The following is a 16,420-nucleotide window of genomic DNA, read 5'->3' as shown; positions in this document are numbered from 1 at the left end:
ATAGTACAACACCTCACAACACATAACTTATCACAGGGATGCTTTTTCTGTCTGTGGTTCATTGCCTCTGATGTGTGACCTGACTCGCAAACACACAGTTTATCACACCTTTAAATTATGAAACAGCAGACATGATGTCCCCTGCCAGCATTCTGGTGCAGTATTAGTCACCTTAAAGCTTCATGAATAACCACAGGTCATAATTCTCAGTGATGACACTGAATCACTGAACCAGGAACTGTGGACAGAGAGAAAAAACATCACATTTCATATCTGACAAATGGTGCCACAGGATAAATTTCACTTACACTGCAACACCAAAATGGCTCTCCATCTTTACAGCTTTGACCTGAAACATCTTGACCTTGAGCTGGGTGATGTTATTTTTATTCGAGTCTATACAGCAGGGTGTTGAAGGAAAAGCTGCGCCAGGCCTTTAGCTCCAGCCTTAATATTTCACATGCTGTTAAATCGGAGCAGAGAATGGAGGGGTAATGAGCCACCAGGCTGGGCTGTGATTTACTGAGCCTTTTAAGACCATTTATAAGGGTCTAGTTCTGTGGAGTTGGACAGCTAAACACCCAGTAAATAGAGATGTACTGACACAGACACACTCCAATATACAGTAGTGTAATTACAAGGCTGTTCCATCAAATATTGGTATTATACTAAATACACAAACTAAGGTTTAACAGGTGAGAGATGACAGAATTTCCTGTCACATTGCTCAATCTGATGTAAAGAAAATTGTGAATGGAGGGGTTGTTTATATAATAGATCATATTGTGAGAATTTGCGTTCACCATTCGAGGAGCACCAGCCCTTATCTCCAGCCTCAGGAGAGCCAGGTTGCCAGGTCACAAATTAAAATTGCTGACGAACACCAACGGGTAAAATCTGCTCCATGCCTCAGGGGGTGTTTCTGTGCAGCTGAGCCTCACTGGCACTCAGGATTCAGCTTTGCCTCTCTGCTCTCCCCTTTTTCCTGCCTTTTAATGGTGCAGTCCCATCTCTGTCAGTGCACCAACACCTTGCCTACTCCCCACTGGGTGTGACAGTGGAGTCACTGGGAAGAGGTGGGACAAATAAGAAAAGGGAGGGACTCTTCAGCATTAGCAAGTTAGCCTGACTGATTGCTTGGACAGAGGAAGGACTGCAGGGAAACTAGCCAAGCTGGCTCAAGTGTAACACAAACAGACACACTGACCTAAAGCTATCTCTTTGTAGCAATGATGAAACACTGAAACAACATCATGTTTTTCTCCACTAAAACTTCTGTGCACTGTTGTTAGCATGCAACATCAGAGGAAAGACAACTCATTTGTATTCCCTCCTGCCCTTTGCCTATTTCCCTTTAATCACCCAACCATGCTATTAAAGTGACAAGTGGCTCATTAGCATCCTGTTGGAGCAAACATGAAAGTCATGACCACAACAGGACAATCATCAGTAATGGTCCATGGGCCAGACGAGAAGGTAAAGAAGAGAAGAGAGAAGGTGGAAAAGGTTGCTTATACTTTTTAAAAAGAAACAAGTCTGTAGTCAACATTTTGGCATGATAACCCCATCGAAGTCACAGCTACGTTATTGTCATCAGCTGTTAAAATTACACTTCCCCCGATAAAAATAAAATGCATTGGTGCATATCTCAGTCTTCACCCTTGTTAAAGATATATTTCAATGATTTATATTTGTTTGTTTTGTATTTGTTTGGTATGATTTTAAAGAGGACATTTTGAGCTTTCATTCAAGCTATTTTACTTTTGACAAGTGCAGAGGACACTGGTAATGGTCATGAGCCGAATGCATCAAACATTAAACCACATCTCTGCGACCTTACTAACTGTAACCCTAACCCTAACCCTAATGCAGAGCTAGGGTTAGGTAAAAGATCTTGAGTGAAAGCTCAGTTTATTACCTTTAAAATGTTACTAAACATAAAATAAATAATTGAAATATGTCCTTAACAAGGGCCAATACCAGGATATGCACCAGTGTCAAAAAATTATTTTTTTCATTGGGGGAGCATAACTTTAAAAGCTGATTACAATAATTAAGCTGTGACTTCAATGGGGTTATCACACCAAAATGTTGACTACAGACATGTAGTTTCAAAAAGTATAAGCAACCTTTGCCACCTCGAGTGGTACCGACATCTCGTCTGGCCCAGGGACGATATTGACTGTTGTGATGAATGTGCAGCAGCAAAATCAATGGCTCTGAAACGAACTGATGCAGAGAAAATGAAACTGTTATTGGCAATTGATAGGATGTGATGACATGACCACAAACAGCGTTTAGGTTTGGATAAGACTTTTTTCTTTTGCAAAAGTATGAGGGACTCTGTCCTTATCCCAGAAGAATGGTTAATAAGAGGTAAAAACATTCCATTGGGATTAGCTTTAATATGTTCGGAGGTTATTGTTGGTGGTATACTGTAAAATCCTACTGCTGTTGTTCAAGATTCAAATCTTCAGAAACCACTTGTTTCACAACAAAATGTGGAGCTAGTTTTATATGAATCATTAGCTAAGTAAGTGTTCACATCATGACACTGCAAACTATAAATGCTAAACTCCTCCATTAGTGGCTGAGGTTTGGTGTGTGGGTGAGAATAGAGCAGAAATGTACATCAAAGAACCTGTCATGTCATCAGGATAACCTCATCTCCGATCCTCCTGTTCTTTGTCTGAGTGTTCTGCAGTGTGTTTGGAACAATCAGCATTATAGTATTATAGTCTGATTGTGTAATTGTTTTGCAAAGGGCAGAAAAGTATCTGAATTTCCTGAGAGTAAACAAATCAATGAATTGTGAAATGAAACAAATGTCATCAATCGTGTGTTTAGTTTGTAATGATTCCACCAGCTGTCATGTTGTGACAAAACAGTGCAACAGTGCAGAAATAAAGGTCAGTGCACAGGGTAAGTCAGGGTTAAAGTCATCTCTGTATAGTTTGGTATTGGGGTGTGAAAGCTGGCCCTCCTTGTCTTGCCCTCCAGTGTACCAGATGGCTGTTCAGAGCCCCACTGTTTGAGGCTGTACACTAAAAAAAAAATACAGTAAAGACTTCCTGCCAGTTCACAGATCAATGTGCATTCATCCTTATCATACATAATGAAAACTCAGTGGGCAGGAACTATAGTCTGCCCTGATAGAAACAACAAAACGATTAGGCGTGTTATGCATATTCTGTCAATAAATGAGCATGATAATTTATTTTTATTATATTATTAAACAGCATATATAATATTGAAATATCTCTGCAGTACAGAGAAATAAAATTGCTGTGACTAAGAAAGCATTTCTAAAAACAGTGACATGATATACTGAAATCATACAGACCCAGGCAGTGGTCTGTGAAAAGCCCACCTCAGACTGTGTAACTGACACTTCTGTGCCACCTCACAATGACTAATCTGTGACGACTGCTGCCAGGATGGCACTACAGTGCTTAAAGAAGCAGAACATGCAGCCTCTTTTTAGGTAATGATATAAAAGACCATGAACAAAATGTGTGCAGGCCAGTTGTTGTGACCCAGTCTGCTGCATTCTTATCAAAATATCAGCTTTCCCCAGGGATGATCAGGGTTTGTTTGTGCACACTGTGTGTGTGTGGGCACAGTTTATGGTACTTTATACATTTGCATTAACAGACCTCTGTGTGGTTCTTGTGTCTCTATATCATGGTTAACCAGCCTTAAGAACAGCAGATGCTCTACAACAGAAGAGGGAGAATGTAGGAGTTGTCTTTGTTTTTAACAAAATCACTAAAGCAGTTCACATCAGACTGACTGCACATCATGTAATGAAGACATCCCCCCTGTGCCGACACCACAGTGGAAGAAAATAAGGCTGAAATTTAAATGGTAGGATATCAGAATCAGAAATACTTTATTTATGCCAGGGGGAAATTGCTTCATTTCCCCTATTATGAATCCAGTGTTGCATCGCATCATTTCTCCCAGCTCTTATGCCTATAGAAAACGTATGCAGCGAGGCCTACTTAATCATGAATGAACACCTATTTTAAAGGTCATTGCTCACAAACACACCACAGGGTGATTCATGTGTCTGTTCCTCCAGTATCCCGGCCTGCTTTGACTACAGTGCAAATGCTCTGCTGCCCTGTATATATGTAAGAAAGAAGGAGCTCAAATTCTCTACAAAAACAAGCATTCTTCTAATAAGATCATTTAATATAATACATGTTAGGAATGATTGTCTCTTCAAAGGTCTTCACAGCCAAGTGACTGTGTCTTATTTCTCATACTCTGCAGTAGTATCAGAAAATTGTCCATGTATGAGTGAAATGCAAATACAAGTCCTCTGTGCAATTGACTGTAATGATTCCACTGTGATACTGTTGTGCCCTCTACTGGTCAGAATTGTAACTGTGTCCTGTGGTGCTGGATAAATGGTGAAAGGATTAAAGGAAGCCTGGGCCTCTAATCTTTATTATATATACAGTGGTTTGTTTAATCTGTTGTTCCACCAGATCAGAATTGGTCAAATATTGATTAGCTGTTTTCCTTAGGTTTGTGCAGTCAGTCAGTCTCTCCCTCTCAGAACGATTAGCACAGTAATCCTCCCTCCTCCCTCCATCTTCTCTCCGGCTGTCGAGGCAGGTGGCAGAGACCTCGGCTGTGGAGGGAAGGCTTCATTGCCATCTGGGCTGCAGCAGCGAGTGCAAACCAAGATAACAGCATCAGATACACGACCAGCTAGTATAGACCTGCTGGCTGTGCATACAGGGCAAAGAATACATAAAACCAACAGGATTTGGATATTTGTGAAGCTCCAGGTTTTTACAAGGGACCTCACTTCAAGGACTGTAAACTATTCTGGGATGACTGTCAATAAAATGTGGCACATGTTAAGTATTCAAATAGCATGGATCTGAATGTTAGAGGAGAAGTATTGTGTTTCTAGAAAGGCAAAAAAAGGCTGAACCTGATGATGCTTTTCTCACAGTGACAGACATGTGTGCAAAACACCACATAAATGATATACCCGCCCTGTTTTCCACACTGATATACCCTCCCTGTTTAAATTAATGTCTTCATTGTTAACAAGGCCAGCAGTCACTGTGACAAATCCTGCAGTTGTTCAGACGCCCTCATACAAAGCCTGGCCAGCTGCCAACTCCATCAGCAGACAGGTCTGTCTACACCCTCTACTTTCTCTTCCTCCCTCGCCTAGAGACAAACGACCTCATCGCTGCCATCACACGGTGGCCACCATCGATTATCAGTGCTTGCTGTCTTGTTCTCTCTCCTCTCCTCACCTCGCCTCTCTCTCCCCTCCCACCTCCAGCTCATTCAATTCCTTGTTTTCTTCACACCCAGTTTCATTATCGATTTGAATGCTGGGTGCCAAGAGCTTGATGTCTCTTTTGCGGTCTGCTCCTCTTTCTGTGTAGAAATGCAGGAACAAAGCAAATAAAATACATCTCTTCTATGTTGACACACATTTTACAAGGTCTGGGTTTGACAGGATGGTTCAAATGATTAAGCAAGGGTGTCATTCCTGCTGTAAAGATGCTTAACTTGGGGGTCAGCAGCATGTTGCCTGAGTTAAAATCAGCCATTGCAGCCTTGAAGGCTGGCAACAGTCTGCCATTAAAACCATAAACAACAGAGTAAAAGGTGAAATGACCTGGCCATAAAATCTGGCTAGTCTCCGGGTTTGATGTACAGTTCTGGGCTCTATAAAAACTGCCTTTGCTCTGAGCTTCACAACCATTAGTGGGAATGATTATCGCCATATATTTCAACCTGTAGTCGCCTACTGAAGTTTTAGGTAATAGCAACTCCAAGGTCTTGCCCGTGACAGTAGGGAAAACAAATGATTATTATAAGAAGGTAAAGGTAATTGGCCATAATTCACAAGGCCCAAGAAAGGCTTTCTGGCTGTAATCAAAGCTGGTCTCCATACATTGAAGGTGCCTGTCTGACAGGCCGTTTGTCTGCCTGCATGAAGCTGTTACACTTTCAGCTATTATTATTATCTATTATTTCACCAGTTGCTCAAGTACCTAAAAGCATATTAAGGGTTCAGACCATTTTACAGGCCCATGTACTGCACATTTACAGGATATATACACATGAAATACAGCAGTGGAGGAAGTATTGAGAGACTAATACTGCTAAAAAAATAGTCCATTCAGAGTCAGGATGGACCTTTGGGAGTTGACTAAGACTCTACATAAAAAGCGAATAACATTTTCCACTTATATCTGATCTTTGATGAACAAAAATGTAAAGTGAAACCTCAATGGACAAAACTGATAAATGAATAATAACAAAGTGAACCTATTCAACACATTTAGAGAGAATCTTTATTGCTATTTTTCTTTTTTAATTGTAATAACTTTATTCTTTGAGGGCACCACAAAACAGTAGTACAAGCAAAAAGCATTGCAAATGCAAGTTACATAACCATTAAGTATTATTATTATTATCAAGTATGTAGCCTATCAGTATTATAAGTAAAGGTTGTGGAGGTTATGGACATTGTTCTATTTTATCTTTATTGTGTGTTGTGATATGTATATTTACATTTTGCCCCTACTTTTTTTTTTATTACATGTTCTTGTACACTATCTAATAGTGAGATAATAAATTTGGCTTTCATTCTTCATGTAGGATCATAAAGAGGCTTTTTAAATTAGAGACTTAAGCCCTCCAGGTGTAAGACATTAAACTCTGGTTGATATAACGGCTGATCACCACTAGATGGTATCATAAATGTCACTGTGCCTCAGGATGTGATGTAATAAAGATGACTGGCTGGCTTGCAGCTGGAGAGCCCATCCACATTAAAGTGTCAGTCTGTTTGCTGCTCACTTAGAACAGCTCAGGAACACAAGCTGCACACTGTGGGATGGGTCATCCTGCTCCTCAGCATTTCTACACACATAACACATGTAAGCCTAAAAAGTTATGTGAGTCTTAAATTAAAGCTCTGGCTGACTATAAAGACACATTTTGTGTTTCATTACACAGCAAGTATACGGATATCTGATATCATCTACAACTGGTATTCCAGCACTGAAGTTTGCCAGACAAAACAAACACTGCTTTCTGGCTGTAACTATAGATAGCATAAAATTAATTTAAGCAAATGGAAGTCGTATTACTTGCATGTGCAGGAAATACACAGACCCCCCTTATAAAACAGCAAGAAACAAGTAGCAAAACGATGCAAGTCTTAAAAATAAGGCAATAAAAGAGTTTCGTCAAAACACATGGACACACACAGACTTCAAGAGGCACAGTTGCCTGTCGGACAAAGACAGCGGCTCTCTAGTCTTTTTTCTTGGGGTCAAAGGTAAAGCTCTGACCTGAGACCAACATGCCCTTGTTAATAAAACAATAAACAGCAGCTTTCTCTCAATAACCCCCCACTCAGCACCCTCACCAGCAGGCCTAGTTTTTCGGTAACCTGGACTTTAATCTTCTCACCCTTAACTAACATGCAGCCATCCAAGGCGACATATACACACATGCATCATTTTGTCATGTGTTACTGCTCCAACCATCTATGGATCATTATCAAGATTTGTGCTAAATCCTGTTTGCACTAGTGCTAAAATGGATTTTAATAAGACTTTATTTACTCTTTGCCCGCCACATGTGATGTTCCTGAGTGTTTGAAATCTAAGATCAGTCACAGAGGGGGGCCCTGTGGCTCCCAGGACACCTAATACTCTGCGTGCTCCAGGGCCGGTGAGAAGAAAAAGAGCACAATTGGATTAGATAGCAAAATAGGGTCAGTGTTTGTTTTAATCAGTCTGGTGACACAGGGAGCTCTTGAAATGACTGAGTAAAGAGAGCCTGAAGAGAGGGAGAGAGAAAAGGGGGTGAGTGTGAGGGAGACAGATAGTGAGAGAGAAGGAAAAGGGGGAAGAAGAGAGACAGAGAGGGCAGCCGGGGTGATTGGTCCCCAGGCATTGACTGGGTAACAGAGACTCAAGTCCAGAGGGGAAGCTGTCTGGGGGGTGGCTGGTCTTTCAGAGTTCACTGTCAGGTCTCCAAACTAAAGGGACAGTGGTCATTTCCACAATCCCAGCATTCATGTGAAGGAGCTTTGACAAAAAAAGTTGTGTAACAAGACGGCCACTGAGGTAAAGATTTGACTGTGAAACGGAGGGATAATCTGTTAAAGATGATCAGCAGCAGCTGCTTTGTTGGTTTTCTGCTGATGAGGATTCAAGTACAACAACTGAAATGTGAGGTTGTAAATGTCAAATGTCTTGTTTTGTCTTGGCTATCTGATCACCAAACATTTTTCTAATATCACACTCTGTGCTACAGCTTATGATGGAGAATGATAGTGTACAGTATCAGGCAGAGAAAGATCTAGTGTAAGCACTAGGCTTTAGGGTTTTTTTCCATCTAGGTTGTTGTAAGATTACACTCCCTTGTAGAAGCCATCAGTTGTGGCTCTTTGGAAAAAAATCCTGCTTGCAGCTGACTAGACTTTCCATAGCAGGGCTTGAAATCCTTACTGGGACACACCATTGAATTTCAGATGTACACATGTTTGTGTGTGTATGTGTCCTGGGACAAGTTCTTGTCTGCACCAGTGGGGATGTTTTACCATCTTTTCCCATGGACTGGAACAAAATGAGAGAAATTCTTGCCTACAATCATGTGATGTCATATCTAAGCTCCCTGAAGAATCCACGGAGGGAAAAAAATGAGGTTAGACTATGAAAAGATACACTTTCTGCTACATAACAGACCTCAAAGTCAGTCTCCAATTTATAGTCAGTGGAGCAGCTCCAGACTGTGGATCTAAGTGGTATTACAGATTAATGTTGTAGCTGTCTGGCATTGGGAGTTTTTTGGTTATTTAGTTCCAAAATACCTATTGAGCCATGACAGATATAAATACTTGAAATGAGTGCTATTTCTTCTTCTTCTGCCACCCATGCACAGACAAAGACTGCATTTACACACACAGTGGAAAAGTAAGAACACTTATCTGAAAAGTGGGAGAAATTCATACCATATAAATGTCTTTGTGTAAAAGTAGACTTCAGGTTACTGAGGGTAATATCTTTTAGTCTAATATGGAGATGAGTTGTGTGAGTATGTGAATGTTTGTGTGGATTACTCTGTAAATATACAGTGTATCTGTGTGCCACAGAGTCCAATGAACATGACCAAGAGTCCAAACGTCTGCACATCCATCAGCCTTCTCCATGGTGTTTGGTAATAGTATCCCCTGGTCGGAAGTGCAAATCCAGCTGCTGCGAAGTAGCCATAAATTAGATTTTCTTAAACTTAGTGCAGACGTAGTCTCCAGTGTGTCATTTACTGGAGAACTGGAGCGCCGCTCACCCACCTTCCTTATCATTACCAAAATCCTTTAAACTTTGCTGATCCATTGTTAGGCGCTTCAAAAAAATATCCCAGTTATACATCCACACACTTTGTCTGCTGCTTCCCTATAAATTACTCCAAAAAAGAAAAGAAAAAAAGTTAGTTTCAGTTGAAACTTAAGCAGTGCAATTTATCTGGTTTAAAATGTGGAGGACATGTTGAAAACATTACAACTCATGCTTTTGCTCTCTAAGCCTAGAGGTTAGTGTGATGTGCCTGCTGAAAGCTTTTCCAAATCACTGAGAAATCAACTGAGTAAGTTCGGATTTTTGCAGCTGCTTTCTATTCCTCAATGTGCAGAGTAATTCCAAACAGTTTATTTTCTATCCAGCCACTTCAGCCCCCAAGGTCATTTGCTTTTTCTCTTTCTAAACAGGCAGAATTCTCAGATGTCCTTTCTCAGTGGAACTCCGCTCGGTCTAATTCGCCAAGCTGCTCTGTTCTTCCCCACTAAAGATGAGACGGTCTTGTTCAGATGTGTCACAATGCCTTTGATTTACAATTCCATCTTTAGCAAGAGATCAATACCAAGCAGTTTCACCTGCTGGGGTCTTCAGGTGGGATGATGACTTTCACAGGCTGAAGACCATGACCTGTGCAGACCATCTAAAAGTATGCATCCTTATGTCTGCTGCATGGGCTGTACGGTAGTGTGTGTTAGGTTCAATGCACTGAATATACACATGTCAGTGCCGCATTCACAGCCTCTCCTGACAGTCAAGATGAAAATAAATATGAGAGTGGAGGATGAGTCAGAGCTGAAGTAAAACCATGCAGCCACCACACTGGCTTCAGTGAGCTATGGCTGAAGGGGGGGGGGTGTATGGCCAGTATCTGGGTGGCTGTTTTGGGGGTCGTGCTCTGTGCCCAGGCCCTCAGGGCACCAGTAGCAGGATGGGCCTGAGCATCCGCTGGGAGGTTGACCCCGGCTATCCCCGTGGAGTTTGGCTTGTACAGCTGTATCTGATTGGACAGGAACAAAGGGCTGCACTGCACCAGGGGGTTTGGCATTCAGCAGATATAAGAACTGATCGTAGACAAGAACCACTACCACATACCACTGCCATATTTTTACCAATATCTAAGATAAGGATCTGTATTTTCTCCCCTGAGAACCACGAGGAAACATTTTAAAGACAACTACTTGAACAAAGCAAAGTGAGCATTTTTTGTGTTTCAGTAATGCAAACACAATATTTTATAGGAGCACTGAAGATGCTTTACAAGCAGGTTGTCTTATACAGACTGTGTATTTCTGCCAACAAGAATTACACAAGAGAAGAAACAGCTTAAAGCTCCTTCTGTTCAAGTAAACTAATGGAAAACTGGGTGTGGACTTTTAATGTTTTTTTTTTGTTGTTGTGGTTTGATGGAATGTTTTTGTGTGTGTTCTCTACACACTATCTCTACTCTATCTATCTATCTATCTATCTATCTATCTATCTATCTATCTATCTATCTATCTATCTATCTATCTATCTAATCCTGGAATCATTTGTAAAACCTATAGTGCATCACAGTCCAACAAATCCTTCTGGCATGGCTGATAGCAAACACAGAAATATGAGCACGATAAAATGGTTATAATTTTGTAACTGTCATCCCTTCCCTCAGCTGAACTCGCAGAAAAATAGACTGATTTACTGTGAGGCACTGCGGGTGAAAAAAAATCGTGTTGTTCTTTCATAAGTATTTATCCAGAATTTAGCTGACAGGTTTCTTACAAAAATGTGAGAAAGCCGGTAGGCTACCGGAGACCTCCTGTGCGTCAGGACTTTTCTCATTTGATGCGCTGGAGACGGAGGCCGCTGCCAAAGCCGCAGGTCCTGTCTGGAGCCTCAGGATTACAGACCTGAGTGTGTGTCTGTTTGTCTGTCAGACTTCCAGATAAACCAAACACACTGTGACACACACATGTGCACAGGCACGAGTGATTAACAATACTCTCAAAACTGAGATCAACAGAGCTTTAGACACTTTGCTTGTCCGTCGAGATGCATTTATTGAGTTCGGCTGAACTGTAATTTGGGAATAAACCTATTTGTCGGTGTCATGTCATATTTTGTAAAATATGTCCTTTAAAAAATGAAATAAACAAAAACACAGGGCATGTTTTAGAAGAGGAGGCTATAAGCTTTTTAATTAACACAGAACTTATTTTGTATTTCGTTTAACTTCCTCACAATAGAGTCTGCACCTACATGTTTTTTGTTTATTAACCAACTTTTTTGTTTTTTTTTTCCTTTAAAAAATAGAGCAGGCTATTTGCAAATGTTTATACACAAACTATATTTTTCTTCGTCTTTGTTTAATTCACTTTTGTCTCTTATTCGTGTGTCATTTTAATAGTATTAACTTATTAACCTATGTTCGACATTTATTCCGAAAATAAATAGGCCTTTATACTGCCCGTGTACTGCGGTGAAAAGCAGTGAAGGAAAACACCGTCAGACTTTGTTACAAAAACTGTTTGTGACTTTTATGAACAATGCCAGCATCATTACAGCGCAGCTTTATTGATCGTCACTGTAATTCACAGTGAACAGCTTTTAGTATCTGAGTAACAATAAACGACGTGTCAGTTCAATTTTCATATGTGTGTATCATTTCAGACGGAATAACTGCCCCAGTTTTGCCACGCGATTCTACTCTTATGTATATTATTTTTGCACTTTTAAAAGCCTGAAGTTTTTTATTAGCTGGCAAGGAGACGAGCGCCTCTCTTGTCGCGTCTAATTGACACTGAATTATCCACTCACCGGAAACCCGCGGTGTCTGCAGGACATGGACCTGAGGAGGATCCTGTCCTCTGGTTCTGAGTAATGAAAATCTCATGCTCTTCATCGCTGGTCACCACCTCTAATTCAATCCTAGACATCTGGGTCACGGGCGACGTTGTTATAAAAAACAACAAAACCAGCATCAATCAGATTTGAGCCATTACTCACCGCTAAAGTTCTCACATAATTTGTCTTGAGTTTGTTACACTATAGCCGAGTTTTCCTCCAACATCTTGGCAGAAATAAACCTGCTTCAATTACCAACAAGAGACTGTGGCCAAGAAGCGTCAAGGCAAACAAACAGGCCACCAGGAGACATGTGCGCTCCAAACACTGTCCATCTCAGGACCACTGGACATTTTAATGCTCATTTTAACCTACGAGCAGGATCGGATCTTCAGTTAGCTTAAGAGGACATCATCAACCAATGAGATGTAACAATGACGCGCTTACGGTTGACAAGACAACGACTTAAATTTGTTGTACCGGTTTAATAGCAGGCTATTTTTCGGCCCGCTCTGTTACGCATGCGTCAGCGCCTATCAGGGCCTGCATCGCCGTCGATTCCCCGTCCGCCTTAACACACATTTAGAGATTATTTATTTTTAGCTCTGGCGTGTGTCTGCTCTATCGGGGCCTAGCTGATTTAGCCAGATGGTTTTGTTAAGGTGCATGTTTACGGATTCCTGGAGATTGTGAGTAAGGAGCGAGGCTGCACCGGTCTGTCCTTCATTAAACCAGTAAGAGCAGCGAGGCATTTATCACGACAGACAGAGCTTTCATGAGCCGGTTTCCACACACACACACACACACACACACACACACACACACAGCATATCTGTCCCTGCTACTGTGCCGAGAGAGTCATCCCGTTTAACTCGGTATAAAAGAGTGACACCTGTACACCTTTGACCTTTGACCCTGCAAACATCATGGCTTCATTGTTTGAGGATGACAACTCAGGGTAAACTATTTTTTTATGTCCGTCTTTTTTCATAGCCTTCAAGATGACGCCATATTTGGAGGAATATAACCTTCAGTTTTTTCATTCTCTTGTGGTGTGGTGAGTTAAAAACAATCCCAGTTAACTGGCAATTTTCAGTTTTCCTTAACTGTGTGTTAGTGTTACTGTAGTCACGTCTTGAATTTGAAATAATTACTTTTTAATTTATAAAACAGAGAGCAACACACACCACCCCCTGCAGTAGCTAATCCTTTATGATAATTCATCTGTTTCCATATTTTGACAGCTTATCAACAGTTAGTGTCAAACACCACTGTCTTGGTCTAAAGAGCATTGAGGGGTTAATTGAGTTGCTTAGTCTGACATGGTGTTTCCAAAAGTGAGAAAAATGTTTTATAATCCGGCAACATTGTGTGGAACATAATGTTTTCTGACAGTAAAAATATAAGCACAAGTTTTCTGTTGGTCTTTGTCCCTTCATAACAGATATGTGGCCAGCTCATCCTGTATGTGTTGTGCCTGTTGATCCTGACTGAGTGCTAACACTCACTGGGCTCCAGTGTGCTCCATGACGCCTCATGCGAGGTCAGACAGAGGACAGCAACCCCACTTCCCATTTCCCTTCAGGACGGCAGACCTCAAACTCAAGCTTCCCAGAATGCACCTCTCCAGCCGGCTGACCCCAGGGTCGGCAGCTGTCAATCACAGCCTCAGCTGGCTCTGGAGCTTCTGGACACAGATTGGAGGATGTGAGGGAGGCCTCTGAGAGGAGCCCTGGCTCTGCATATGGGATCATCTCTGTGCATTCATGGACGGTAATTAAATTAGCTATCCTTCTCCTATTCTAATGCAAACCTCAGGTTGAATCGCCACCCTGTACGTGAGAGGAAAGGCCTCAGGCAGTGATAGCCAGACAAAGACAGCCAGCTTGTATGAAGTAAAGAGTTGTGCTTCGTTCTAGATGGCTGGAATTCATCTGGTGGGTCAATTATAACTTTTTCTTTGAGGATCCCTGAAACGTTGTTATTTGGTCTTCACAAACTTTATTTACTATGTCATGAAGTCTCATTGTGTGCATCAAAACATATTTGTGTCATGTGTTTGTGTACATTACCTTACCTGGATGTATGGTGTCACTGGGTGTGACAAAGCTGCTGGTGGAGAGGATGTAGTGGAGGCAGGGGTGGAAGTGACTCTTTAGCCCAAGGGTCGCAGTGAGAGTGCAGGTCACCTTTATCCACGCTGTCTGTGCCCAGAGCTGGGAGGCGGTGGAGGGGGACCTGGGACTCCCAACAGGCTGAACTGATTTCCTGTGCAGGGTCATGCCCAGGACAGACTTAGAGGACAAGGGTTTAGGACCGCAGGGAGCAGGGAGCGGAGCAGCAAGTTGACATTTTCCCTGCTTTAATCCACCACTCTGTTCTCTTTGAATGGGCCAAGAGTAAATGCACACATCTCAGACTGAGGTGGGAGCTAGTCATAATTTCACATAATGTGCTTATACTTTTTAAAGGAAGCGCTGTGTTTTGCTTGATGTGGCTGAGACTTCAATGTCTATTTTGTTCTGAAACTTGGACCTGCAGTACATGAATGGGTCGTTTTCCCCCTTTAGGTGTAATTAAGCAAACCATGGCATACAGATGTCTACACAGAGCTATAGGAGACTTTGATTCTTCTGCAAAAAAACATACCCACAATCCTCTACATCTTATGCTCTCTTGATGCAGTATTCATATAAACACTGTTACCTGGGGCGGCTCGGAGATCATAGCACAGACGTTCTTCCTCTTGCCCACATTTCTGGAATGCATTTACTCAGCTGGGTTTTTGAATTCAAAAGTGCTCTGCTGCCTCAGGCTACAGAGGACATGCTTGTCACGAGATTTGAGAAACATATACGTGTCCCACTGCGTGTGTACATCTTAAAACCTCTAACAGAATTATGAGGTTTTTAATGGTGATCAGCCAGACAGTTTGATAAATGCTGGCAACTGTACGCCTAGGCTGGAGGAATACACTCGGAGTCTGAGGGTAAAAGGTGGCACTGTGGTTGTGATTAACATGACAGCGCGGTCGTTTTCAGCCACCGCGCTCTACTGACCCACACATGCTAATCTAAGTCATGTTACACATAAATGTCATTATGCCTTATATCTAAGGTCACTAATCATTTTAAACTTAAAGGGGCTCTTCCTTTCCATGCAAGCGGCCATGTCTATGCAATCTGTGTCCAGAAGAAATTCAGAAATTCTGTCCACGGCTTTAATGTTGTGAGTCTCTTGGTACAGAGAGAATTTTAGTTCTTTTATTTTCGGCACACTTAAGGGTGTCACTAGAAATAAAAAGATAAATCCAGGTTGTTTTATTCCGAAGTCCAAAAAATAAGTTATGTTTCAAGGCTTTTCTCTTGAATGCAGGTTAGAATTTTCCTATTGGTCCCTTCAGCAGATGCCATATTAACAGTGTATTTCTTTTTTTGTGCAAACTTCTTTTGGATGTGTAACTTGCACGGTGGACACTCGGAGCTCAAACTGGAATCAGATCGAGATTACAAGGCCTCTCAGGCCAAATGGACCTCATGTTTACACACTTGTCCATCATCTGGGCAGCGTGCGGCTTCAGGTATCCACAGAGATGGTGAGATGTCCTCAAAACCAACAGCACTGAATCCGTATCTGGTAAGTGCTCCATGTTTGGATGGGGTTTTTGTCTAGATCAGAGATAACATGTCAGTATTAAAAGCCTTTTATTTTTGGGCCGAGCCTTTCAGTCAGTTTATTCAGTCAGTTTTGATTTGCATTGTAAAGAAAGTGATCAGCACGTCTTGTGCTGTGTGCCACAGTCAGCCTGCCATTCTGCTTTTAGTTAAAATGTTATTATTGTTTTTATATTCAAAGACATTTATCAAAATAAATGTCATGTGACTCCCACAAAGATTTAAAAATAACATCACAGTAATTAAAACTGCATTTCACTGCAAGCTGGGAGATGTTATGACCTTCATAACAACTGTTTTGCTGTTTCCATCATATCTAATAGAGAGTCGATATTATTTAGTAAAACCACAGAAAAACGGCACAAAAACGTCAGTGTGTCGCACACAGTCGGCCTAACAAAATCAGCCTTTTCAGATTAATCCATTTGATCTTCACATTAAATAATCTATAATTCTACGCTTGAAATATGGGTTATTTGTAAGGTTAAAATAATTGTTATTCTCGGGATTGTATTATCAAATGAATCACTATAATTTAATTAAATAAAACAGACGCTGAAAGTTGAAAAC

This window comes from Parambassis ranga, chromosome 7, assembly GCF_900634625.1.
Source record: "Parambassis ranga chromosome 7, fParRan2.1, whole genome shotgun sequence".
Taxonomy (NCBI): Eukaryota; Metazoa; Chordata; class Actinopteri; family Ambassidae; genus Parambassis; species Parambassis ranga.
Note: the sequence above shows the minus strand (reverse complement) of the source record.